We start from the raw sequence: 26,216 nt of genomic DNA on the forward strand, positions 1-26,216 counted from the left end.
TCTCTATCCATTCCTCACGTTTCTTCTCATTTCTCCAAAGCATGATTTGCGGTCTTTCCTTGCTACTGGAAGGTTTGACGGGTTGTTGTTGTTGGTTGTTGTTGTTTAACTGTGTTTGTTATTGTCTGTTATGCCGGTGTTCCTGTCAGTTTTTTTGGTTCTTTGTGGTCTCAAAGAATCGCCACACTTTGTCTCAGTGTTCGAGCAGAGTTCTGTTCTCTCTGTGCCGGTTGTTTGAGCGCTGAGGTGTGTGTGTGTGTGTGTGTGGGGGGGGGCTTCCTCCCAGGTCTCATGTGGCTTTGTGTTTCTGGTTGCAGTTGTTGTCTGTGATGGAGTGGCTGTTGTGGTCAACCTGTAGAGTGTTCTGCTGCTGTTGCTCCTCCTTGATGCGGAGGTGCCGGGGCTTCACTGGAAGGGCTAACACCAGCAGCAGGCAGGCTATGTGGATACAGTAGTGCCATGACCTGGAGAGAGAGGATCAATCAATCAGTCAATCAATCAATCAATCAATCAAGATGTCATCTGCTCTGTATAGCAATGTTCACAAATGCATTTGTCACATAACCGCCATCCAGGCCTAAGCCCCCGAATGAGCATGCCAAGGAGAGTTTTCTATGTGGCATAAAGATTCCAGAAGAGTTCACAAAATGTCACTGTGAATACAAATTATTTGGACTCATTATGGGTGAACTAGTCCTGACAAGTTATTCTACCTAATCCTAATGGGAAAGAAAATCCTGCCCGCTATGTACCTACAGTCAGTGTATTTGTGATTATGGGATTATTAAAGTCCACACAGGTCAGCAGCACAGTGGACCATTAAATCCTAAAACAGAAGACCATGTCCTCAAGGCACCTCATGGTTTCGGACTAGGTCTCACTCCCTCCCTCCTTCCATTCAAGCAGCCAGCCAGCCAGCCCCTAACTCTCCTGTTTAATGACTGGGGTTTATACGCCTCTCAGCCTGGCAGAAATAACAACAACCTTCCACCAAATTACACTGTAGATTTGTTTCGATTTCACTGGAGTGCCCTGATCACATATAGCCCCCGTTTTATTTCTCCCCATCAATCGTCCCTGTCTTCTAGTCGTTAAGTGGTCTCATTAACAGTTTGGCACTGAGGGGGGCCACAAAGAAAGTGGAACGGAGGTTATTCTCTGTGCCGTGGAACGGAGGTTATTCTCTGTGCCGTGTCCCTGTATTTGCCGTGTCCCTGTCTGTGCCGTACTCATTGGCATATCATTGGCCTGCATTGTTGAACTGGCATTTGGAGAAAAAAATCACAATAAGAATGACAGGGGTTTTGAACATGGTGGTGCTTCCCACGTTTCCTAGGACCCAACACATTATGAGTCACGCACATTGGTAGTCTACACAAGTATCAATAAAGTTACACTGTTTTGAATATACATTGTTACATATAACATAACTTCTTACATATGTATTACATTTCAAAAGAGCTGGTAGAGCATGTGGAATATCAGCAATGCCACTCACCTGTAGAACTTGGAGGGACGGCCCAACGGCCAATAGGACGAATGGCACCACCGTGTAGCAGATGACGATCTGAGTCCCCGCCCACGTGATGACATCGTAGATGCTCTTGTGTGTCGTTGAACCCAGGAAATAGGGTCTGATGTTGTGTCTTAGCTGGAAGTGAGCCACAGGAAGAAATTGTGAATAAATCACATAACAAACATTATGTTGCATTGACTTTAAGATACAGAAAGTAAAAATAAGTATTGAATAATCAGAGAAGATGCAATGGAGGTTAGAGAATATAAGATGGGCCCATCAGAGTTACGACCCCATTAACAAGTCAACAAAAATCAGCTTTCAGACTTAAATGGCCTCTTGTATCCATTATAAACTAACTCCTTACAAGAAGTTGACTGACCCAGTTCTTTATACTACAATAACAGAAGCAATCAACTTGGATGGCCATCATTACTGCATAACTCACCCATGACCTGTATTTAGAATGCATTTAGAGTATCAATATGAATATAGAGCTTTGTCTTTCTGAAATTCCTTTTCAGGATATCATGGCTGCGGTGCAATTTGCTACCGTTCTCACCCAGGTTTGCACTCATTCACTCCCCCTTGTGGTTTATAAAATAATGCACTGGTCTAACAAACATGACAAATGGAAACTCCCATACCAGCCTGTGCTGACACCAATCCAATGCTTTCATTAATCCATGAGGGAAAGTGTGCAAGTGCAAAGTGCATACTTCCGGATAGGGAATCGTAACATCTAGTCCCGATCTAGTTATATTTTATCATGACAGCTTATGACTATGTTATTCCTAGATGTGATGGAGAGGGAGAATGGAGCTGAGTGTCGAGGAGATGTGGAGGTCATCTAGGGACAACGTCTGTCTACCACGGGCCTCTCTGTCCTCTGACTCTCCTACTGTCACAATGATGATCCCCCTGTCCATTGCCCTGTCTCTCTCTGTATCTATCATACTGCTACACACCCTGTCCATTACCCTGTCTCTATCATACTGCTACACACCCTGTCCATTACCCTGTCTCTATCATACTGCTACACACCCTGTCCATTACCCTGTCTCTATCATACTGCTACACACACCATTGCTCACTATTGTTCATGTGTAAGCAGACTGCGCCCCCTCCCACACACACACACACACACACACAAACCCACACGCACTCATCCGCTGTGCCAAGGGGTATGTGCTTTAAATCCTAGCGGCCAGTGCCCAAGCCCTGTTTTTTTATAGCCTCCTGTTTAAATCAGAACAGGGTCACAGCTCAGTCTCCCCATGTCAGCTCTCTGCGGTCTTCACATAAATATCATCCTAGTCCACCAACTCACTTCTATTATATCAGAGGTAAGGTCTGCTCCAGAGCTAATGGTGACTGTGACAAATGCATTGACGAATGAGATGGGGCAACACCAGCTAAAGACATCAATGATGTGCTTTTGTAACCTTGCCTGAAACTTGAGGACTTGCATTAGCTGGCAGAGTAAACACCTAGGCTTTAGCGCAAAAGGCTAATGCAGTTTTGAGGTGTGCAGACAACCCGGGTTTGATTCCCGGTCGGTAACACCAGCTGTGTTGACTGTGTACTCACTGCCCGTGCTGCCATGGTCATGCTGATGCCGGTGAGGAAGGTGAGGTAGTACCCAGGGTACACTCCGTGCCACATGGCCGACAGTAGGAAGGTGGCCGCCGTGGGGTTGATGGGACAGCGCTCATAGCAAACCCTGTAGAGAACAGACATGGTACAGTTAAAGTATTAGCATACCCGCTAATGCTAATCACAATAGTAGCATCTCAGCCTGAGTGCACATGACGCAGATGCAGCATTAGCACACTAGCTAATGCTAACTAAAGCATTAGCATCCCAACTTGTGATGATTATGTGTTATCCGTACAGAGATAATGGCAGACCAGTGCAGACTTTCAGTATACTATCAGCATGACTACTGATATATAGGCCTACTATCTGTGATATAATATCTACAGTTTATCTATATGTAGATTGTACTATCTACACGACTACTGTCGTGAGATAGTACAGCGTAATCTGGTTTATGATGCATTTTACCTTTTGAGCCAAAGTGCTGTCTGGATATTCCAGTTGTCGAGGAACATCTTGAAACTGGTGGCAAACTAGAAAGAGAGAGATGGTGCTGTTCTAGTAGTGAATGTAGCCAAACTAGATAATAATAGCATACACTACTACTACAGTACTAGTGAAAATGTGAATAATTTAAAAAAAGGCAGAGCCTAACCTCAATGTCCAGTATTCTCAAGTTGGATATCAAGTCCCATCTTGGGGTGCCATCTTTGTTGTAGCCATTGAAGCCAAAGCCTGCAGCGTTGTTTATGGCATCAGCTGTCCAATGGGAAAACACAACAAAGGTTACCAGGCAGAATGTCAGTGGCCAAGACAGAATAACAACATCCATTACTGTCAAGACCATTCTGTTTGACTATAGTAGGTCTACAACTGAATGAACAGAGGCTCTGGTATAGTGAGTTCTCCCCCTTGACACTAGAGGGCAGTGTAACACATTGCAAGTAGCCCAACTGTTATATGTGAGTTTAGAAGAGCCAATATCACCCTGATTTGTTATAAGGAGTGGCTAACACCCACATTATTCTCCCACAGCAGCCTTCAAAAATCCCAAATACTTCACGTTTTTTTTTTTTTTTTAACTTCAGATTTAGTCACATGAATAATACTAAAGTGCACTCACACAGGGTCCAAATGAAGTAGTACTTGGGCCGGGTGGCCAGCATGGAGAGGTACAGGTAGAGGACCTGGAGGATGAAGGGGGTAGAGGCGATGAACTTGTCGTCGATGGAGCGCTCCACAGGACAGAACTTAGACACGGACAGGAAGATGGCCAGGGAGACGGCACAGGTACACAGTTTGGAGATAATGTCATTCTGTGAGGGGGCAAAACAGATATGAGATGATTAAAATACATTATAAGGAGGTCGTACATGTTTATGAGTCTTACGAAGCATTATCACCAGATAATGCATTATACCTGCAGGCTAGGGTTACCAAAAGTTAATTGACTAAAGTCTGTTTGTAGTTTTGCAAATTTGTTCAATATGTGAAGATGTGAACTCTTGAAGTCGATAGAACAAAAAAAAGTTAACCGATTTTTATGACCGGGTTCACCCACTACATGAGCTTGACAAGTTAGCGTCAGAAATATTAGCTTTGTGTTTTGCAAGAAACTTCAAAAACATGTATAGGCCTATGCCCTTTTGTACAACAGCAGGAGATCTTTGACAGCAGTAAATATTGGACGTGTTGTGTTGCAGCTTTTGTGTTTTGATGAGACAAAAAACAGCATGGCTGCAGCTCTGTTAAAGAGTAACCTACAACTCCCTTAAATTACTCTTTAGTGAGGCTAGGCTGTCTGAGAACACTCTCCATATTTAACAGGGCTTGTATTGTGTCCCTTCCCTTTACTGAATACTTTCGCCATAACAGTATCTCACAAGAACAACTCCACACTCAAACTCTGGAGTGGGATATAAATTATACAGTACACACACACACACACACACACACACACACACACACACACAGTCAAAGGTTTGGACACACCTACTCATTCCAGGGTTTTTCCTTTATTTGTACTATTTTTTACATTGTAGAATAATAGTGAAGACATCAAAACTATGAAATAACACATATGGAATCATGTAGTAAATAAAAAAGTTTTAAACAAATCAAAATATATTTTATTTGAGATTCTTCAAAGTAGCCACCCTTTGCCTTGATGACAGCTTTGCACACTCTTGGCATTCTCTCAACCAGCTTCATGAGGTAGTCACCTGGAATGCATTTCAATTAACAGGTGTGCCTTGTTAAAAGTTAATTTGTGGAATTTATTTCCTTCTTAATGCGTTTAAGCCAATCAGTTGTGTTGTGACAAGGTAGGGGTGGTATACAGAAGATAGCCGTATTTGGTAAAAGACCAAGTCCATATTATGGCAAGAACAGCTCAAATAAGCAAAGAGAAATGACAGTCCATCATTACTTTAAGACATGAAGGTCAGTCAATACAGAACATTTCAAGAACTTTGAAAGTTTCTTCAAGTGCAGACTCAAAAACCATCAAGCGCTATGATGAAACTCGCTCTCATGAGAACCGCCACAGGAAAGGAAGACCCAGAGTTACCTCTGCTGCAGAGGATAAGTTAATTAGAGTTAACTGCAGCTCAGATTGCAGCCGAAATAAATGCGTCACAGAGTTCAAGTAACTGACCCATCTCAACATCAACTTTTCAGAGGAGACTGGGTGAATCATTAGACCGGTGGAAATCTGTTCTTTGGTCTGATGAGTCCAAATTTGAGATATTTGGTTACAACCGCTGTGTCTTTGTGAGACGCAGAGTAGGTGAACGGATGATCTCCGCATGTGTGGTTCCCACCGTGAAGTATGGAGGAGGAGGTGTGATGGTGTGGGGATGCTTCGCTGGTGACACTGTTGGTGATTTATTTAGAATTCAAAGCACAATTAACCAGCATGGCTACCAAAGCATTCTGCAGCGATACGACATCCCATCTGGTTTGTGGTTAGTGGGACTATCATTTGTTTTTTCAACAGGACAATGACCCAACATACCTCCAGGCTGTGTAATGGCTATTTGACCAAGGAGAGTAATGGAGTGCTGCATCAGATGACCTGGCCTCCACAATCACCCGACCTCAACCCAATTGAGATGGTTTGGGATGAGTTGGACAGCAGAGTGAAGGAAAAGCAGCCAACAAGTGCTCAGCATATGTGAGAACTCCTTCAAGACTGTTGGAAAAGCATTCCAGGTGAAGCTGGTTGAGAGAATGCCAAGAGTGTGCAAAGCCATCATCAAGGCAAAGGGTGGCTAATTTGAAGAATCTAAAATAGAAAATAATTTTCGTTTGTTTAACACTTTTTGGTTACTACATGATTCTATATGTGTTATTACATAGTTTTGATGTCTTCACTATTATTCTACAATGTAGAAAATAGTAAAAAAATAAAGAAAAACCCTTGAATGAGTAGGTGTGTCCAAACGTTTGACTGGTACTTTACATGCATATATACACACACATACATGCATATACACACACACACACACACACACATATATACATACACATACAGTGCATTCGGAAAGTATTCAGACCCCTTGACTTTTTCACCCTTATTCTAAAATATACAGTGGGGAGAACAAGTATTTGATACACTGCCGATTTTGCAGGTTTTCCTACTTACAAAGCATGTAGAGGTCTGTAATTTTTATCATAGGTACACTTCAACTGTGAGAGACAGAATCAAAAATCCAGAAAATCACATTGTATGATTTTTAAGTAATTAATTTGCATTTTATTGCATGACATAAGTATTTGATACATCAGAAAAGCAGAACTTAATATTTGGTACAGAAACCTTTGTTTGCAATTACAGAGATCATAAATTTCCTGTAGGTCTTGACCAGGTTTGCACACACTGCAGCAGGGATTTTGGCCCACTCCTCCATACAGACCTTCTCCATATCCTTCAGGTTTCGGGACTGTCGCTGGGCAATAAGGACTTTCAGCTCCCTCCAAAGATTTTCTATTGGGTTCAGGTCTGGAGACTGGCTAGGCCACTGCAGGACTTTGAGATGCTTCTTACGGACCCACTCCTTAGTTGCCCTGGCTGTGTGTTTCGGGTCGTTGTCATGCTGGAAGACCCAGCCACGACCCATCTTCAATGCTCTTACTGAGGGAAGGAGGTTGTTGGCCAAGATCTCGCGATACATGGCCCCATCCATCCTCCCCTCAATACGGCAGTCGTCCTGTCCCCTTTGCAGAAAAGCATCCCCAAAGAATGATGTTTCCACCTCCATGCTTCACGGTTGGGATGGTGTTCTTGGGGTTGTACTCATCCTTCTTCTTCCTCCAAACACGGCGAGTGGAGTTTAGACCAAAAAGCTCTATTTTTGTCTCATCAGACCACATGACCTTCTCATATTCCTCCTCTGGATCATCCAGATGGTCATTGGCAAACTTCAGATGGGCCTGGACATGCGCTGGCTTGAGCAGGGGGACCTTGCGTGCGCTGCAGGATTTTAATCTATGACGGCGTAGTGTGTTACTAATGGTTTTCTTTGAGACTGTGGTCCCAGCTCTCTTCAGGTCATTGACCAGGTCCTGCCGTGTAGTTCTGGGCTGATCCCTCACCTTCCTCATGATCATTGATGCCCCACAAGGTGAGATCTTGCATGGAGCCCCAGACCGAAGGTGATTGACCGTCATCTTGAACTTCTTCCATTTTCTAATATTTGCGCCAACAGTTGTTGCCTTCTCAACAAGCTGCTTGCCTATTGGCCTGTAGCCCATCCCAGCCTTGTGCAGGTCTACAATTTTATCCCTGATGTTCCTTACACAGCTCTCTGGTCTTGGCCATTGTGGAGAGGTTGGAGTCTGTTTGATTGAGTGTGTGGACAGGTGTCTTTTATACAGGTAACGAGTTCAAACAGGTGCAGTTAATACAGGTAATGAGTGGAGAACAGGAGGGCTTCTTAAAGAAAAACTAACAGGTCTGTGAGAGCCGGAAATCTTACTGGTTGGTAGGTGATCAAATACTTACAGTGGGGGAAAAAAAGTATTTAGTCAGCCACCAATTGTGCAAGTTCTCCCACTTAAAAAGATGAGAGAGGCCTGTAATTTTCATCATAGGTACACGTCAACTATGACAGACAAATTGAGGAAAAAAAATCCAGAAAATCATATTGTAGGATTTTTATGAATTTATTTGCAAATTATGGTGGAAAATAAGTATTTGGTCACCTACAAACAAGCAAGATTTCTGGCTCTCACAGACCTGTAACTTCTTCTTTAAGAGGCTCCTCTGTCCTCCACTCGTTACCTGTATTAATGGCACCTGTTTGAACTTGTTATCAGTATAAAAGACACCTGTCCACAACCTCAAACAGTCACACTCCAAACTCCACTATGGCCAAGACCAAAGAGCTGTCAAAGGACACCAGAAACAAAATTGTAGACCTGCACCAGGCTGGGGAAGACTGAATCTGCAATAGGTAAGCAGCTTGGTTTGAAGAAATCAAGTGTGGGAGCAATTATTAGGAAATGGAAGACATACAAGACCACTGATAATCTCCCTCGATCTGGGGCTCCACGCAAGATCTCACCCCGTGGGGTCAAAATGATCACAAGAACGGTGAGCAAAAATCCCAGAACCACACGGGGGGGACCTAGTGAATGACCTGCAGAGAGCTGGGACCAAAGTAACAAAGCCTACCATCAGTAACACACTACGCCACCAGGGACTCAAATCCTGCAGTGCCAGACGTGTCCCCCTGCTTAAGCCAGTACATGTTCAGGCCCGTCTGAAGTTTGCTGGAGTGCATTTGGATGATCCAGAAGAGGATTGGGAGAATGTCATATGGTCAGATGAAACCAAAATATAACTTTTTGGTAAAAACTCAACTCGTCGTGTTTGGAGGACAAAGAATGCTGAGTTGCATCCAAAGAACACCATACCTACTGTGAAGCATGGGGGGTGGAAACATCATGCTTTGGGGCTGTTTTTCTGCAAAGGGACCAGGACGACTGATCCGTGTAAAGGAAAGAATGAATGGGGCCATGTATCGTGAGATTTTGAGTGAAAACCTCCTTCCATCAGCAAGGGCATTGAAGATGAAACGTGGCTGGGTCTTTCAGCATGACAATGATCCCAAACACACCGCCCGGGCAACGAAGGAGTGGCTTCGTAAGAAGCATTTCAAGGTCCTGGAGTGGCCTAGCCAGTCTCCAGATCTCAACCCCATAGAAAATCTTTGGAGGGAGTTGAAAGTCCGTGTTGCCCAGCGACAGCCCCAAAACATCACTGCTCTAGAGGAGATCTGCATGGAGGAATGGGCCAAAATACCAGCAACAGTGTGTGAAAACCTTGTGAAGACTTACAGAAAACGTTTGACCTGTGTCATTGCCAACAAAGGGTATATAACAAAGTATTGAGAAACTTTTGTTATTGACCAAATACTTATTTTCCACCATAATTTGCAAATAAATTCATAAAAAATCCTACAATGTGATTTTCTGGAAAATTTTTTTCTCATTTTGTCTGTCATAGTTGACGTGTACCTATGATGAAAATTACAGGCCTCTCTCATCTTTTTAAGTGGGAAAACTTGCACAATTGGTGGCTGACTAAATACTTTTTCCCCCCACTGTATGTCATGCAATAAATGCAAATTAATTACTTAAAAATCATACAATGTGATTTTCTGGATTTTTTTCTCATTTTGTCTCTCACAGTTGAAGTGTACCTATGATAAAAATTACAGACCTCTACATGCCTTGTAAGTAGGAAAACCTGCAAAATTGGCAGTGTATCAAATACTTGTTCTCCCCACTGTATATATTTTTAAATTCTCTCATTAATACCCCCATAATAAAAAAACAGAAATACCTTATTTACATAAGTATTCAGACCCTTTGCAATGAGACTCGAAACTGAGCTCAGGTGCATCCTGTTTCCGTTGACCATCCTTGAGATGTTTCTACAACTTGATTGGAGTCCACCTGTGGTAAATTCAATTGATTGGACATGATTTGATAAGGCCCACACTTGTCTATATAATGTCCCACAGTTGACAGTGCATTTCAGAGCAAAACCCAAGCCATGAGGTCAAAGGAATTGTCCGTAGAGCTCCGAGACAGGATTGTGTCGAGGCACATATCTGGGGAAGGGTACCAAAAAATGTCTGCAGCATTGAAGGTCCCCAAGAACACAGTGGCCTCCATCATTCTTAAATGGAAGAAGTTTGGAACCACCAAGACTCTTCCTAGAGCTGGCCGCCCGGCCAAACTGAGCAATCGGGGAGAAGGGCATTGGTCAGGAGGTGACCAAGAACCCGATGGTCACTCTGACAGAGCTCCAAAGTTACTCTGTGGAGATGGGAGAACCTTCCAGAAGGACAACCATCTCTGCAGAACTCCACCAATCAGGCCTTTATGTGCCAAAAGACACCTAAATGACTTTCAGACCATGAGAAACAAGATTCTCTGGTCTGATGAAACCAAGATTGAACTAGTTGGCCTGAATGCCAAGCGTTACGTCTGGAGGAAACCTGGCACCATCCCTACGGTGAAGCATGATGGTGGCAGCATCATGCTGTGGGGATGTTTTTCAGGGACTGGTGAGACTAGTCAGGATCGAGGGAAAGATGAACGGAGCAAAGTACAGAGAAATCTGAAAACCTGCTCCAGAGCGGTCAGGACCTCAGACTGGGGCGAAGGTTCACCTTCCAACAGGACAACCACCCTAAGCACACAGCCAAGACAACGCAGGAGTGGCTTCGGGACAAGTCTCTGAATGTCCTTGAGTTGCCCAGCCAGAGCCGGACTTGAAACCGATCTAAAATCTCTGGAAAGACCTGAAAATAGCTGCGGAGCGATGCTCCCCATCCAACCTGACCGAGCTTGAGAGGATCTGCAGAGAAGAATGGGAGAAACTCCCCAAATACAGATGTGCCAACCTTGTAGCATCATACCCAAGAAAACTTGAGGCTGTAATCGCTGCCAAAGGTGCCAAAGGTGCTTCAACAAAGTACTCAGTAAAGGGTCTGAATACTTATGTAAATGTGATATTCCAGTTGTTTTATATTTTGCCAACATTACTAAAAACCTGTTTTTGCTTTGTCATTATCGGGTATTGTGTAGATTGATGAGGGGGAAAAACTATTGAATCCATTTTAGAATAAGGCTGTAACAAAATGTGGAAAACGTCAAGGGTTTGAATATTTTGTATGCAGTACATAAACTCATTGGGGGGGATGGAAAAACTTTTTCAGATATAAAGTATGCAGAAAATAAAATTCCACAAATGATGCATTCAGGAGTATTTTTGTCATGGGATGGGGCCCCCATTTATTTTTTAATAATGTTTGAGTCACTCAAATCCATGGCAAGATGTGTAGATTTGCAGGAAATTTGCTTTGAAACTGCACATTTTTCTCTCAGCCTGATGGCAAAATGTGTAGAAATGCAAGAAATTAGCTTTAAAACAGCTACATTTTATCACTGCAGCCAACAGGAGGGCCTCTAAAATGTTGGGTCGGTGACTGCACCATTGGCCACGCCCATGGCCATGCCCCTGCTACGTCCACCCCCTAAGTACCATTTTCATCCAGAAAGAAACCTGGAATACAATTTTTTAAAAATTGCTGACATCATTCAAACCAATGAACTTTAAAGCCAATTATCTCAGAATCATATTTTTGGAGATAGAACCTTATAGTCCCAAGCTCTCGACTCATTTTTTAAAATCCATTTTCACATTCACTCTGTTGGTAATGCTTACAAATTCTATCATAACACTAAACGTAGCAGAGATCCCCAAAATCATGGTATTTCTTTGTTCTAGTTTCGTGAGGAATCACCCAATAATTATATTTTATTCTACCAAGTTACTCCTGACCAGTAGGGGGAGCTCTAACAATGAGAGACAGGCAGTGTGGTACCTTGGGCGAGGGCTCTGTGTGCTTGTACTTCCCGTTCTCCTTTCCGTTGGCCTCCAGGTGGCGAGGCTGGTAGGCCGTGCCCTCGATGAAAGCCATGTAGTCGTTGTAGGAGCAGGTGGGCCCGGCCAGGATGCCCATGAAGTTACAGTTGTAGCTCAGGTACTCCAGCAGACTGGGCATCCTCCTGGGGGAAGAGGACAAGACCAGAATGAGATGTCAGACAGAGATGCAGCTGTTAGCAACAAGCGGGTCAAGCCGAGGATTGTCTCTATCGAGTCATGCTAGAAAACATGGACGCACTGTATCCTGTTCTCTGATCACAAAGGAGATTTAACAAAAAACCTTAACATACCTTACATATAACTTCACCCTGGTCTCGTTCCTATCCATGTGTCTATTAGTACGGTAATTAGGGCTAACATTACCCCTACCCTGCCTTGACCCTAGATTAGGGATACGTGGAATTCTAGCATGGCCATACTGAATGCCCACCCAAGTAGAGCGACAAGAGTAGAGACCTAAGCTGTGTTCCAATACGCACTAACCATACTATTTGTGACGTAAATTGAGTATGTAGTATGCTTATTGGTCATAGTATGGATATAGTTAGTATGCCAAAAGTTCCCGGATGTCGTACTACTAGTAATTTGTTATGCTAACAAGCTAGCAAGAAGTTGCATAGCAACAGCATCAACTTCCGGTAGACAGGCAAAGCGCTAGCACACTCAACTGAAAGGATACCATTCGTTTACTGTATACTAAAATGAACTAATAGTTTGTAGTATATACTCATTAAGTATGTAGTATACAGTATGTTAGTCCCCTGTAGCTCAGTTGGTAGAGCATGGCACTTGCAACGCCAGGGTTGTGGGTTCGTTTCCCACGGGGGGCCAGTATGAAAATGTATGCACTCACTAACTAAGTCGCTCTGGATAAGAGCGTCTGCTAAATGACTAAAATGTAAATGTAAAATGTTAGTATGGGTATTCGAACACAACTCTAGGTCTTCCCTCGTAGGTGACTCAGCAGACAAATTATCGTGAACTCAGGCAGATGCAAAAAAAAGTTTACGAAAATGTCCGGGATGGTGACTTGTGAGGACACGATGAAGATCAGAGCATTCCTAAACTTTTGTAAAATGGATGGTTGCGGTGCTTTTGGTTCTAGGAGCCGATTAGTAAAGAGGCTTTGTTGCACTGGCAGCATTTACATCTGTGTGGCACTTTGGAGGGAGTGAGTGCAGCCTTTCCCTGCCAAGTGCAATCTGTTGAGTGTGGTGGTGGTAGAGGTACTGCAAGGTCAGGGGAACACACTTTGATTGCTAATTTCTCGCTTCCCTGGAGTTTGTCTCAGAGTGAGCAGCTAAGTCACAATGAGCAGCTCATGTCACATTTCTGTCCTTTGGCCAAGGGGGTTGGCTAGGCTAAACTGTAGTTGAGCTGTTATAGGTATCATATCAGCAGATTACAATATTATAACATATATTTGTAACTGTGGCAATTCTCAATTTATTTTCTCACAATGTCAAGACTGATTTGACATCGATGTGTAATTTTCTGGATGTTATTTTCTCAAGGATGACTTGCACAATTTTGTTCAATGTCCTACTAAACTTGCACAAACATCGTTAAAGTACTGCCAAAATTACTCATTGATTAAATTCCTTTCACACGGTAGGTTGGCGCTCCACTCCTTGGTCACTACCAGCTTCTTTCTGACTACCCTGGTCACATGACGCAGGACGTACGTGCAGTTGCCATGCAAAGGCTTTCAGAGACTGTGAGAGGAGTGCTGGGGTAGTTAAGTCATAATGAATCACTCTAATTGTTGTTGATACCAGGAACATTCTGTTCTCAGTAATTTAATGGGAAGAAAATTGAATAATATAAGATTCCTCCAGAGGCAATAATTTCCATCCTCTCGTCCTCTTTAGAAGCAAATGTCCTGTTGTGAGCTACATTTTACATGGTACCTACATGATCTTTATTTGTGTCCATATTGTTATCAAATCTGAGTAGAAGTAGAAAAAAAAAAACATGTTTGATACAATGGGAAAGAGAGAGGGAAAGAAAGAGAGAGAGGGAGGAGATAGATTGAGAGCGAGAGAACCAAAGAATGTCACTGAACAACAGAAACTATACACGTGACATGAGTACTAGCTAGCGGCTGCTATGGAGGTTTTCCCAGTGACCACATCCCACAGTAATACCTTTAGTATGGCAGTAGAACTGTCTCTAGTCCAGCTGGGAGAATAAAAACATACCTGGGTCACATACCTTACAGCTAGGCATCTCTGACTGGGGGTCAGCTGCTCCTCCTTCCTCGCCAAGCCTATGGGAACACAGAGTCTGGTCACATACATTCAACTCCTAATACATTATGCAATGACCTGGGACTGTCATGAATGCATGCAGATATCCAGAGTAAGTAAGAAGTGTGTGCATTTGAATTCTAAGAAAATGTGCCGAGAAATATGATTATCAGGTGTTAACTGTAATACAATAGAGTTGCAGGGAAAACAACTAAAGAAGCGGAACATTAAATCAAATCCCAGATATTAGGTCAGGAAAACGAGAGCTAAGCTAGTGATTCATCCAGCTAAAGACTATAGTCTCAGGCTGATGATGTTTTAGGGGTGAAGCCGGGCTGTTATCAGAATCACTCCTAGAATTACATACTCAGTGATTCCCACTGGTCTGGTCTGCAGAGTCAGACTCATTATGGCTCAACGCTTAACATTGTCTTAGTCCCAAATGGCACCCTACTCCCTATACACTGCATGCACTACTTTTGTAGTATGGATATACACTGAGTGTACAAAACATTAAGACACCTTCCTAATATTGAGTTGACGCCATCTACCTCAGTCAGACCTGCTAGCGGTAGTGTTGTCTTCCCCGAATGTACAGGGCCTAAATCAGCTGTGGCCTAAGTCTATCTCAGTCTACTTCAGTCAGAGCTACTAGCAGTAGTGAAAGGCAGGGGAAGAGATGGGAGTAATGCTCCGTTTACCACACTGCCATTCACCAGATTAAACTCCTTATCAACCTCCATTTCACCTAATGCACCGAACACACAACCAAAGTAAATCATGCCGACCACACAGCTGCACACACCACAAACACACACACGCATCTGTTAAGGCCTGTACGAAGCACACACTAGGACACTATCACACAGGCCTACACAGCAGTGGACAACTAGGCCTAGTCTCAGCAGCCATCCTCTTCCATGTCAGTAGGCTCTAGAAGTGACAGTTACAGTTTAATCAACATGTCATTGCATAATGACGTGTTACACCATAAAAGGTTATGCTTCCAGTATGTTGTCTGCTTCATAAGATACAGAAAAGCAGCCATAAACTATTCCTTTTCATATGAAGCCTGCAGACAGGAACAAACATACTATTCGACAGAAATAACTGCCACTTGCCCAGTGGCCCCAAGGGGCTGTGTGGCCTAATGGCCAGTCAAAACAGAGGTCAAAGGCCATCCCCGTGGTGATAGGCAAGGTCAGGGGTCGTGGGTAGAGACCCAGTGATAATGAAGCCTGGAGTCAGCGGAGGACAGGGAGAAGGAGGGGATTATTACATAACCTCATTACCATGCATATTTAAACACTGTTTACCATCTGTTGAGCGCCATGGGAATTCCAGCAAACATTAAAGGGATATTTCTCCAAAATATAACTGTCAGACGTTTTCAGACCTCAAAAGAGGTCAAATGTGGAGATGAGCTCATATCACACGACATATGTTGTGTAGATCCAGCCATATCTAGATCCAGCCAATCCCAAATGAATGGGGAAAAAATGGGCACTGTCTTATTGATCATTTTAAATGTTGCTTATCTTTCCATTTTACTTGGGTGTACACTTTTTCCAGTGCACCCAAGTGATTACACTATGGTCACGTAATATATGACATGTTTCCCTCTACAGAAGAACATGTAGTTCTCAATGTGACATCCCAACTAATCCCTTAATGAGTTACTGTGGCCTTTTGACTGCTTCTGGACTTCTAACACTGGCGTTCTACTTTACAATACTTCAAAAGGACTACAGCTATGTAATCCCCATTCACCACACACACACACACGTTGTACTGCACTGCTGAGGGAGCTCGCAAGTAAGCATTTCGCTGCAGCATTTATACCTGCTGTAAACTGTGTATGTGACAAATAAACGTGGATTTGATTTGACACACACTTCACTCTGCATACTGTATCTGACGTTATGGATGATTTGGTGTAGAGGAAAGGAAAAGGCTTACAGAGGAACTGTCACGCCCTGACATTGAGATCTCTAGTTGGGTTGGTCAGGGTGTGAAATCTAATTTATATTTTTCTATGTTGGCCGGGTGTGGTTCCCAATCAGAGGCAGCTGTCGGTCGTTGTCTCTGATTGGGGATCATGTTTCTGTTTGGCTTGTTTGATGTTTAGCCTCTTGAACTTCACATTCTGTTGGATTTTGTTATTTTGTCGGTGTTTATTAAAATAAACGACTATGTACGCATACCACGCTGCACCTTGGTCCGATTACACAACGAACGTGACAGGAACTTGGAGAGGGATGGAGAACGTTTCTCGTTACATACACTTGTTTACAATGCCACCCCTGCCCCCTCAACTGAGTCCACGGTCAAAATTCCTCACCATACAAGCACTACAGTATCAATTACTGTATTATGCATTCTGTCGACAAAGAGATATTTAGAAAATTAAAACTACTAGTTGAAATGGTATACGTTGTTTGTTTTTCAATTCAAAAGGAATAAAACCAGATGAACGGGATATAAAGGGGACTATTTATTGTCTGAAAGGTGCCAAACGCATCAATCAATCAAATGTATTTATAAAGCCCTTTTTACATCAGCAGATGTCTCAAAGTGCTTATACAGAAACCCTGCCTAAAACAAACACATAATGGAAACTTGCCTACGAAAAGTCCTAGCAGCTGAAACCAATATAATACAATTTGACGTTCATATCCCCTCTGATGTCTTGCTTATTTTTCTATTAAAAAGGGGACACAGATCTCTCTCACTATGCATAGACTTCCTGACTTCCCTGCTAGTTGTAGCTTTAGCCAGATCTCTCTCACTATGCATAGAACGTGGTAGAGTTCCTGACTTCCCCTGCTAGTTGTAGCTTTAGCTGGCTTGGAGAGAGGAAACTGAGAGCAGTTCATAAAACCACTGTTATTGCCTCCCTCTCTGCTGCTACTTTTATCTCCCAGGCAACTGTCATGACAGCCTTATCAATGACAAATGGCGTGTTCCATCACCACCACGACTGACTTCCTTAGATATAGAGACACACAGACGATAAGAATCATATTACGCACACAAATACACACGCTTGTTTACACACACACACACACACAGGTGTCTCACCGTCATGTATCTCAAACGCAAGGCTGGTTATCTTCTGAGTGATGACCATCATTGGTCTATAGGAGAGAACACAGGAGAGGAGAGTAACCAATCACATCAACTTATATCACCCCTGACTGCAACTGCTCACCTACACTGTAGCTAACTTCTTCTCATTACATAATATATTAACATCCCATCTCCATCAGGGATATATTATTAATTACACACTGGGTGGTTCGAGCCCTGAATGCTGAATGGCTGACAGCAGCGATATATCAGACCGTATACCACGGGTATGACAAAACATTTATTTTTACTGCTCTAATTACGAGGTACCTTAATGTACCTTATTGCTTAATTGACCATCATTCACTGAAAGCACTGGGAACACTACTGTAGCTAACATGCATTACCATATCCTCACTCTTTGTAATGGAAGACTTACTTCTTGCTGCTATCAGCAATGTCTATTAAGTCTGTGTATGCTTTTCTATATGCCCTGAAGACAACAAGACACAGTGTCACGTATGTAATACCATATGACTGAAGAACTGTGGGGTGAAATCTTAAAGACTATCCTTATTAATGGGAGTATTCATTAGCTGTAGGTTGCACAGAAAATCAGTCGTTCAAAATGATACAACACCCCAAGTTAAAGTTAGTAGCAAGTTAAAACTGGTAGCAGATGACTATGTTGCATGGAATAGATTGTGCCCTGACCGTCTAACCCAGGGAGAAACTACAAAGAGCCTATTAAGTATGACTTGATGATATTCTGTGCCATTTCCAAGCTTTTAGTCATCGGCATTTCATGAATAAGGAAGAGAAGAAAGGAAGGAACGAGAGAAGAAAGGAATGGAGAGGAAGAAAGAAGAAATCAAAGAGGCAAAGAGGGAGGTCTGCACTTGTGATGCTGTGGGTCTCCTACTGGGGTTGCTTAGCAACTGGCCACCCCTGCCCTAGCACTCGTTTGGTTTTCTGGTTCACCAGAAACCAGGGAGGAGGTGGAACTGAAGTCTTGATCAATGCACCCCAATGTACATTACAGTTAAGTGCATTGTAGTTGCTGGACTTTTCGATTTACTCCACAGCTGGTTATGTGGTACTAACAATATTTGGACACCCATAGCGTGCAGGGGCATTCGACTCCAATTCTCGAGGACTGCCATGTCTCCTGGAATTCTCAGCTCCCTTGTCTCTGATTGATTGATACATGCAAATTAATGTCATTGATAGTCAACACAACACCCAGAACATACCCAGTGAAGTCTGCAGAGTACATGCCATAGTCGAACACGTAGACCCGGGTGATCTGGCAGAAACTGAGGTAGCCCAGAGCCACTATGAAGCACAACCTGTAGAGAGAGAAGAGAGGAGGAGAGACAAGGTCAATCTAAGGTCAGCCACGTTCCAATGTCTATAGTAGCGTATCACATAGAATATATTCCCAATATATTGTTTCATACTAGGTAGTATGCTAGTGTGGATATACATCAGAACAGAGTCAGGTAATCACTGGTCATTTTTTTAAATATCCACACTAGCTAACTATCATGTTGAATGCATCCAAGACATTGTCTCATTGTAAGTGGTATTCTAGTCAAATCAAAGTTCATTGTGTGGATATTGAAAGAGGCACTGTGTGTTGATCAGCCCAATCTGGAACCAGGATGAGGTCATCAGTACATATGAATTCCACTTCGCAAACCTACAGAGTTCCAGACAGTGACAATACACTCTGTTCCTCCTCAGCTTCAAACCTCTGTATACTCCTCTCAAAGAGCCATTGCCCGTCACTGCGGGCGGACAGACAGGACAGACAGACAGGACAGACAAGACAGACAGACAGGACAGGACAGACCGACCGGACAGACAGGACAGACAGACAGAGAGGAAGGAGAGGAAGAGAGAGAGCGAGAGAGAGCGAGAGAGAGCGAGAGAAAAAAAACTGAGGGCTGCCGGTCCAAAGTGGACGCTGATTCAGCTAGCTGTAGCATACATCTTGTTCACCTCAATGGAAGGGATAGTGGACATCAGAAAGGCAATCAGACAAGTCTTTGTTGGGGATGAGGAAGAATGCTGGTGGTTTGTTTGCATCTTAGATTCAGTAAGATGGTCATCCATGGTTACATCGCCAAGGTGCTTTGGAATAGGATTAAGCCTAAGAGTCTATATGAACTGAATGCATTTCATGATGATGGGCAATGGTGGCCGAAACGTCAAGCTTTTTAAATTTGCTTAAATATTACAATGAATTTTTTATGTTGAGCTCGCATTACACCTTTTGCTTCTCCCTTATGCAGAAGGAAACCAGCCTGCCATTGCAGTTGAGATCATTTTTCAGATCAGAACTAGTTTAAATCGTCGACCAGCTACGCCAAGTCAAATGCAGTGCTTCCATGCCATGTACACTACCGTTCAAAAGTTTGGGGTCACATTGAAATTTCCTTGTTTTCCATGAAAACATACATGAAATGAGTATGAATAGGAAATATAGCAAAATGAATAGGAAATGTAGTCATTGACAAGGTTAGAAATAATGATTTTTAATTGAAATAATAATTGTGTCTTCAAACTTTGCTTTCATCAAATAATCCTCCATTTGCAGCAATTACAGCCTTGCAGACCTTTCTAGTTGTCAATTTGTTTAGGTAATCTGAAGAGATTTCACCCCATGCTTCCTGGGAAGCACCTCCCATAAATTGGATTGGCTTGATGGGCACTTCTTACGTACCATACGGTACGATTGGCGTCGTCCAGGATAGGGGAGGGAATGGCCGGCAGGGATGTAGCTCAGTTGGTAGAGCATGGCGTTTGCAACACCAGGGTTGTGGGTTCGATTCCCACGGGGGGGCCAGTATAAAAATAAATAATGTATGCACTCACTAACTGTAGGTCGCTTCTGGATAAGAGCGTCTGCTAAATGACGTAAATATAAATGTAATGTAAATGTAATACGGTCAAGCTGCTCCCACAACTGCTCAATAGGGTTGAGATCAGTTGACTGTGCTGGCCACTCCATTATAGACAGAATACCAGCTGACTGCTTCTTCCTAAATAGTTATTGCATAGTTTGGAGCTGTGCTTTGGGTCATTGTCCTGTTGTTGGAGGAAATTGGCTCCAATCAAGCGCCCGTCCACAGGGTATGGCATGGTGTTGCAAAATGGAGTGATAGCCTTCCTCTTCAAGATCCCTTTATCCTGTACAAATCTCCCACATTACGACCACCAAAGCACCCCCAGACCATCACATTGCCTCCACCATGCTTGACAGATGGCATCAAGCACTCCTCCAGCATCTTTTCATTTGGTCTGAGTCTCACAAATGTTCTTCTTTGTGATCCGAACACCTCAAACTTCCATTTGTTTGTCCATAACACTTTTTTCCAATCTTCCTCTGTTATTTTGCCCATCTTAATCTTTTATTTTTATTGGCCAGTCTGAGATGACTTTTCTTTGCAACTCTGCCTAGAAGGTCAGCATCCCGTAGTCGCCTCTTCAAAGTTGAAGTTGAGACTGGTATTTTGCGGGTACTATTTAATGAAGCTGCCAGTTGAGGAACTGTGAGGCGACTGTTTCTCAAACTAGACACTAATGTATTTGTCCTCTTGCTCAGTTATGCATCCGGGGCCTCCCACTCCTCTTTCTATTCTGGTTAGAGCCTGTTTGCGCTGTTCTGTGAAGGGAGTAGTACACAGCATTGTACGAGAGCTTCAGTTTCTTGGCAATTTCTCGCATGGAATAGCCTTCATTTCTCAGAACAAGAATAGACTGACGAGTTTCAGAAGAAATATCCTTGTTTCTGGCCATTTTGAGCCTGTAATCAAACCCACAATTGCTGATGCTCCAGATACTCAACTAGTCTCAAAAAGGCCAGTTTTATTGCTTCTTTAAATCAGCAAAACAGTTTTCAGCTGTGCTAACATAATTGCAAAAGGGTTTTCTAATGATCAATTAGCCTTTTAAAATGATAAACTTGGATTAGCAAACACAACGTGCCATTGGAACACAGGACCGATGGTTGCTGATAATGGGCCCCCGTATGCCTACGTAGATATTCCATAAAAAGATCAGCCGTTTCCAGCTATAAATAGCCATTTACAACAAATCAGCCGTCTACACTGTATATCTGATCAATTTGATGTTATTTTAATGGACAAAAGAAAATTGCTTTTCTTTCGAAAACAAGGACATACAGTGGGGAAAACAAGTATTTAGTCAGCCACCAATTGTGCAAGTTCTCCCACTTAAAAAGATGAGAGAGGCCTGTCATTTTCATCATAGGTACACGTCAACTATGACAGACAAATTGAGGAAAAAAAATCCAGAAAATCACATTGTAGGATTTGTAATGAATTTATTTGCAAATTATGGTGGAAAATAAGTATTTGGTCACCTACAAACAAGCAAGATTTCTGGCTCTCACAGACCTGTAACTTATTCTTTAAGAGGCTCCTCTGTCCTCCACTCGTTACCTGTGTTAATGGCACCTGTTTGAACTTGTTATCAGTATGAAAGACACCTGTCCACAACCTCAAACAATCACACTCCAAACTCCACTATGGTCAAGACCAAAGAGCTGTCAAAGGACACCAGAAACAAAATTGTAGACCTGCACCAGGCTGGGAAGACTGAATCTGCAATAGGTAAGCAGCTTGGTTTGAAGAAATCAACTGTGGGAGCAATTATTAGGAAATGGAAGACATACAAGACCACTGATAATCTCCCTCGATCTGGGGCTCCACGCAAGATCTCACCCCGTGGGGTCAAAATGATCACAAGAACGGTGAGCAAAAATCCCAGAACCACACGGGGGGACCTAGTGAATGACCTGCAGAGAGCTGGGACCAAAGTAACAAAGCCTACCATCAGTAACACACTACTCCGCCAGGGACTCAAATCCTGCATTGCCAGACGTGTCCCCCCTGCTTAAGCCAGTACATATCCAGGCCCGTCTGAAGTTTGCTAGAGTGCATTTGGATGATCCAGAAGAGGATTGGGAGAATGTCATATGGTCAGATGAAACCAAAATATAACTTTTGGTATAAACTCAACTCATCGTGTTTGGAGGACAAAGAATGCTGAGTTGCATCCAAAGAACACCATACCTACTGTGAAGCATGGGGGTGGGAAACGTCATGCTTTGGGGCTGTTTTTCTGCAAAGGGACCAGGACGACTGATCCGTGTAAAGGAAAGAATGAATGGGGCCATGTATCGGAGATTTTGAGTGAAAACCTCCTTCCATCAGCAAGGGCATTGAAGATGAAACGTGGCTGGGTCTTTCAGCATGACAATGATCCCAAACACACCTCCCGGGCAACGAAGGAGTGGCTTCGTAAGAAGCATTTCAAGGTCCTGGAGTGGCCTAGACAGTCTCCAGATCTCAACCCCATAGAAAATCGTTGGAGGGAGTTGAAAGTCCATGTTGCCCAGCGACAGCCCCAAAACATCACTGTCTCTAGAGGAGATCTGCATGGAGGAATGGGCCAAAATACCAGCAACAGTGTGTGAACCTTGTGAAGACTTACAGAAAACGTTTGACCTGTGTCATTGCCAACAAGGGGTATATAACAAAGTATTGAGAAACTTTTGTTATTGACCAAATACTTATTTTCCACCATAATTTGCAAATAAATTCATAAAAATCCTACAATGTGATTTTCTGGAATTTCTTTTCTCATTTTGTCTGTCATAGTTGACATGTACCTATGATGAAAATTACAGGCCTCTCTCATCTTTTAAGTGGGAGAACTTGCACAATTGGTTGCTGACTAAATACTTTTTTTTCCCCACTGTATCTAAGTGACCCCAAACTTTTTGAACTGTAGTGTATGTATTGTAGATAAGAAATCAAAATCTATGATCTATTAGAGGCACTTATTTATCGACATGTTTCAGATCAACCAAATAAAACAATGAGCTGAAGGGGTTATAAACATTTTTCTGAAAAGCAACAAATGCAAGTGTTGAGCTACTTAGTGAAGATAAACCCTTTGCCTGTCTCCCAGAGGACAGCAAACAGCTGCGTGTGTGTGTGTGTGTGTGTGTGTGTGTGTGTGTGTGTGCACGTGTGTGCGCTTGTTTGCTTGCATGTTTGGGTCTACAGTCTACCCCAAAGGTTAGCAATATATTGAGATTCGAAGCAAGGCCCGTGGTTATTGGTATTAGAAGAGGGGAGGGGCAAGAACAGGCAGTGGGCACAATGGGCATCTCAGTGCTGTGTGCCCACACTTGGCATGGTGAGAGGGTGGCAGGTCTGAACAGTGGACACAAATGTATTTTCTTGCATGGGAGAGTGAGAAGTTGAGGACAATACCATTGTCTTCACAGAAGTTTGAATCCTCCGAGCTCCCTTAATATCAAAGGCAGTCAGTCGGAAACACCCCCAGATGACGTTAAAGCCAGTCTACCGTCACTCCCTAAATTAGCCCCTCAGAGACAGGCAGACATGACTAACACCTGAAACTGATATCACCATTAAGCATCCTTTACTGTCCTATCAAACCATCCAACCATTTTCTGTTCTGACAAAACTATATATCCTATTTGTCAATTTCTATTTGCAGTAGCCCTACTTTTATAATGAATGGGATGTTTTATTACTGACACAGTAGCGGCAGTATTACACTAACAGGAAGTTAGCAACATGTAGCAGGATATAGCACAGTGTATTTACAGTAGGCCCGTACGGGACCCTCTCTCTTCCTGATTTAATTTGTGTTGGTGTAATCTGCAGTCACTGAAGCGTGGGTCTAAAGTAGACTGCCTCCCCACTGAGGGGAGGGCCTCAGACGGGGCAACGTGAAGACTTAGCCCCTGCAAGGCCCAGGTCAGCTTCAAAAGACAAGCACGCAGCAAGAAAATAAATGTAAGAGGTGAATAAATACAGGAATTCTGACTACATACACACATGCGCTCACATAAAACCAAGAGAGTTCTCATCTATATTATTTGTAGCCGTCTATATACCACCACAAACCAATGGCCTGTATAAGGCCATAAGCAAACAAGAAAATGCTCATCCAGAAGTGGCGCTCCTAGTGGCCAGGGACTTTAATGCAGGCAAACTTAAATCCGTTTTACCTCATTTCTACCAGCATGTCACATGTGCAACCAGAGGGAAAAAACTATAGACCACCTTTACTCCACACACACAGAGACGAATACAAAGCTCTCCCTCACCTCCATTTGGCAAATCTGATCATAATTCTATCCCCTCCTGAATCCAACTTACAAGCAAAAAGTAAAGCAGGAAGTACCAGTGTCTCGGTCAATACAGAAGTGGTCAGATGACGTGGATGCTACGCTACAGGACTGTTTTGCTAGCAAAGACTGGAATATGTTCATGAATTCATCCAATGGCTTTGAGGAGTATACCACCTCAGTCATCGGCTTCATCAATAAGTGCATCGACGACGTCATCCCCACAGTGACCGTACGTACATATCCCAACCAGAAGCCAAGGATTACAGGCAACATCTGCATCGAGCTAAAGGCTAGAGCTGCCACTTTCAAGGAGCGGGACACTAATCCGGGACGCTTATAAGAAATCCCGCTACCCTATCCCATCTGCACACTGTCCTATAACATCTGGACAGGAGGAATACCTATGTAATAATGTTGTTCATTGACTACATCCTTCAATACCATAGTACCCTCCAAGCTCATCATTAAGCTCTGGGCCCTGGGTCTGAACCCCAACCTGTGCAACTGGATCCTGGACTTCCTGACGGGCCACCCTCAGGTGGTGAATGTAGGAAACAACACCTTCACTTCGCTGATCCTCAACACAGGGGCCCAACAACGGTGCGTGCTCAGCCCCCTCCTGTACTCCCTGTTCACCCATGACTGCGTGGCCATGCACGCCTCCAACTCAAATCATCAAGTTTGCAGACAACACAACAGTAGTAGGCCTGATTACCAACAATGACGAGACAGCCTACAGGGAGGTGGTGATGGCCCTTGCGGAGTGGTGCCAGGAAAATAACCTCTCCCTCAACGTCAACAAAACGAAGGAGCTGATCGTGGACTTCAGGAGACAGAGAGAGCACGCCCCTATTCACATCAACGGGACCGCAGTGGAGAAGGTGAAAAGCTTCAAGTTCCTCGGCGTACATATCACTGACAATCTGAAATGGTCCACCCACACAGACAGTGTGGTGAAGAAGGCGCAACAGCGTGTGGCTTGGCCCCTAAGACCCTCACAAACTTTTAGAGATACACAATTGAGAGCATCCTGTCGGGCTGTATCACCGCCTGGTACGGCAACTGCACCGCCCGCAACCGCAGGGCTCTCCAGTGGGTGGTGCGGTGTGCCTAATGCATCACCGGGGGCACACTGCCTGCCCTCCAGGACACCTACAGCACCCGATGTCGCAGGAAGGCCAAAAAGATCATCAAGGACATCAACCACCCGAGCCACTGCCTGTTCACCCCGCAATCAGCCAGAAGGGAGGAGACAGTACAGGTGCATCAAAGCTGGGACCGAGAGACTGGAAAAACAGCTTCTATCTCAAGGCCATCAGACTGTTAAATAGCCATCACTAGCTGGCTACCACCCGGTTACTCAACCCCTGCACCTTAGAGGCTGCTGCCCTATATACATAGACATGGAATCACTGGTCACTTTAATAATGTTTACATACTGATTTACTCATTTCATATGTATATACTGTATTCTATTCTACTGTATTTTAGTCAATACCAATCCGACATTGCTCGTCCTAATATTTATATATCTCTTAATTACATTATTTTACTTTTAGATTTGTGTGTATTTTGTGAATTGTTAAATACTACTGCACTGTTGGAGCTAGGAACACA

At 43.4% G+C, this 26,216-nt stretch overlaps 1 pseudogene; it reads right to left on the bottom strand.

Moving 5' to 3' along the window:
• Nucleotides 1-289: 289 nt before the first annotated feature.
• Nucleotides 290-26,216, bottom strand: part of LOC123481865 — a 42,144-nt pseudogene continuing 16,217 nt past the window's right edge.

The sequence above is a fragment of the Coregonus clupeaformis genome, chromosome 25 (genome assembly GCF_020615455.1).
Source record: "Coregonus clupeaformis isolate EN_2021a chromosome 25, ASM2061545v1, whole genome shotgun sequence".
Lineage (NCBI taxonomy): Eukaryota > Metazoa > Chordata > Actinopteri > Salmoniformes > Salmonidae > Coregonus > Coregonus clupeaformis.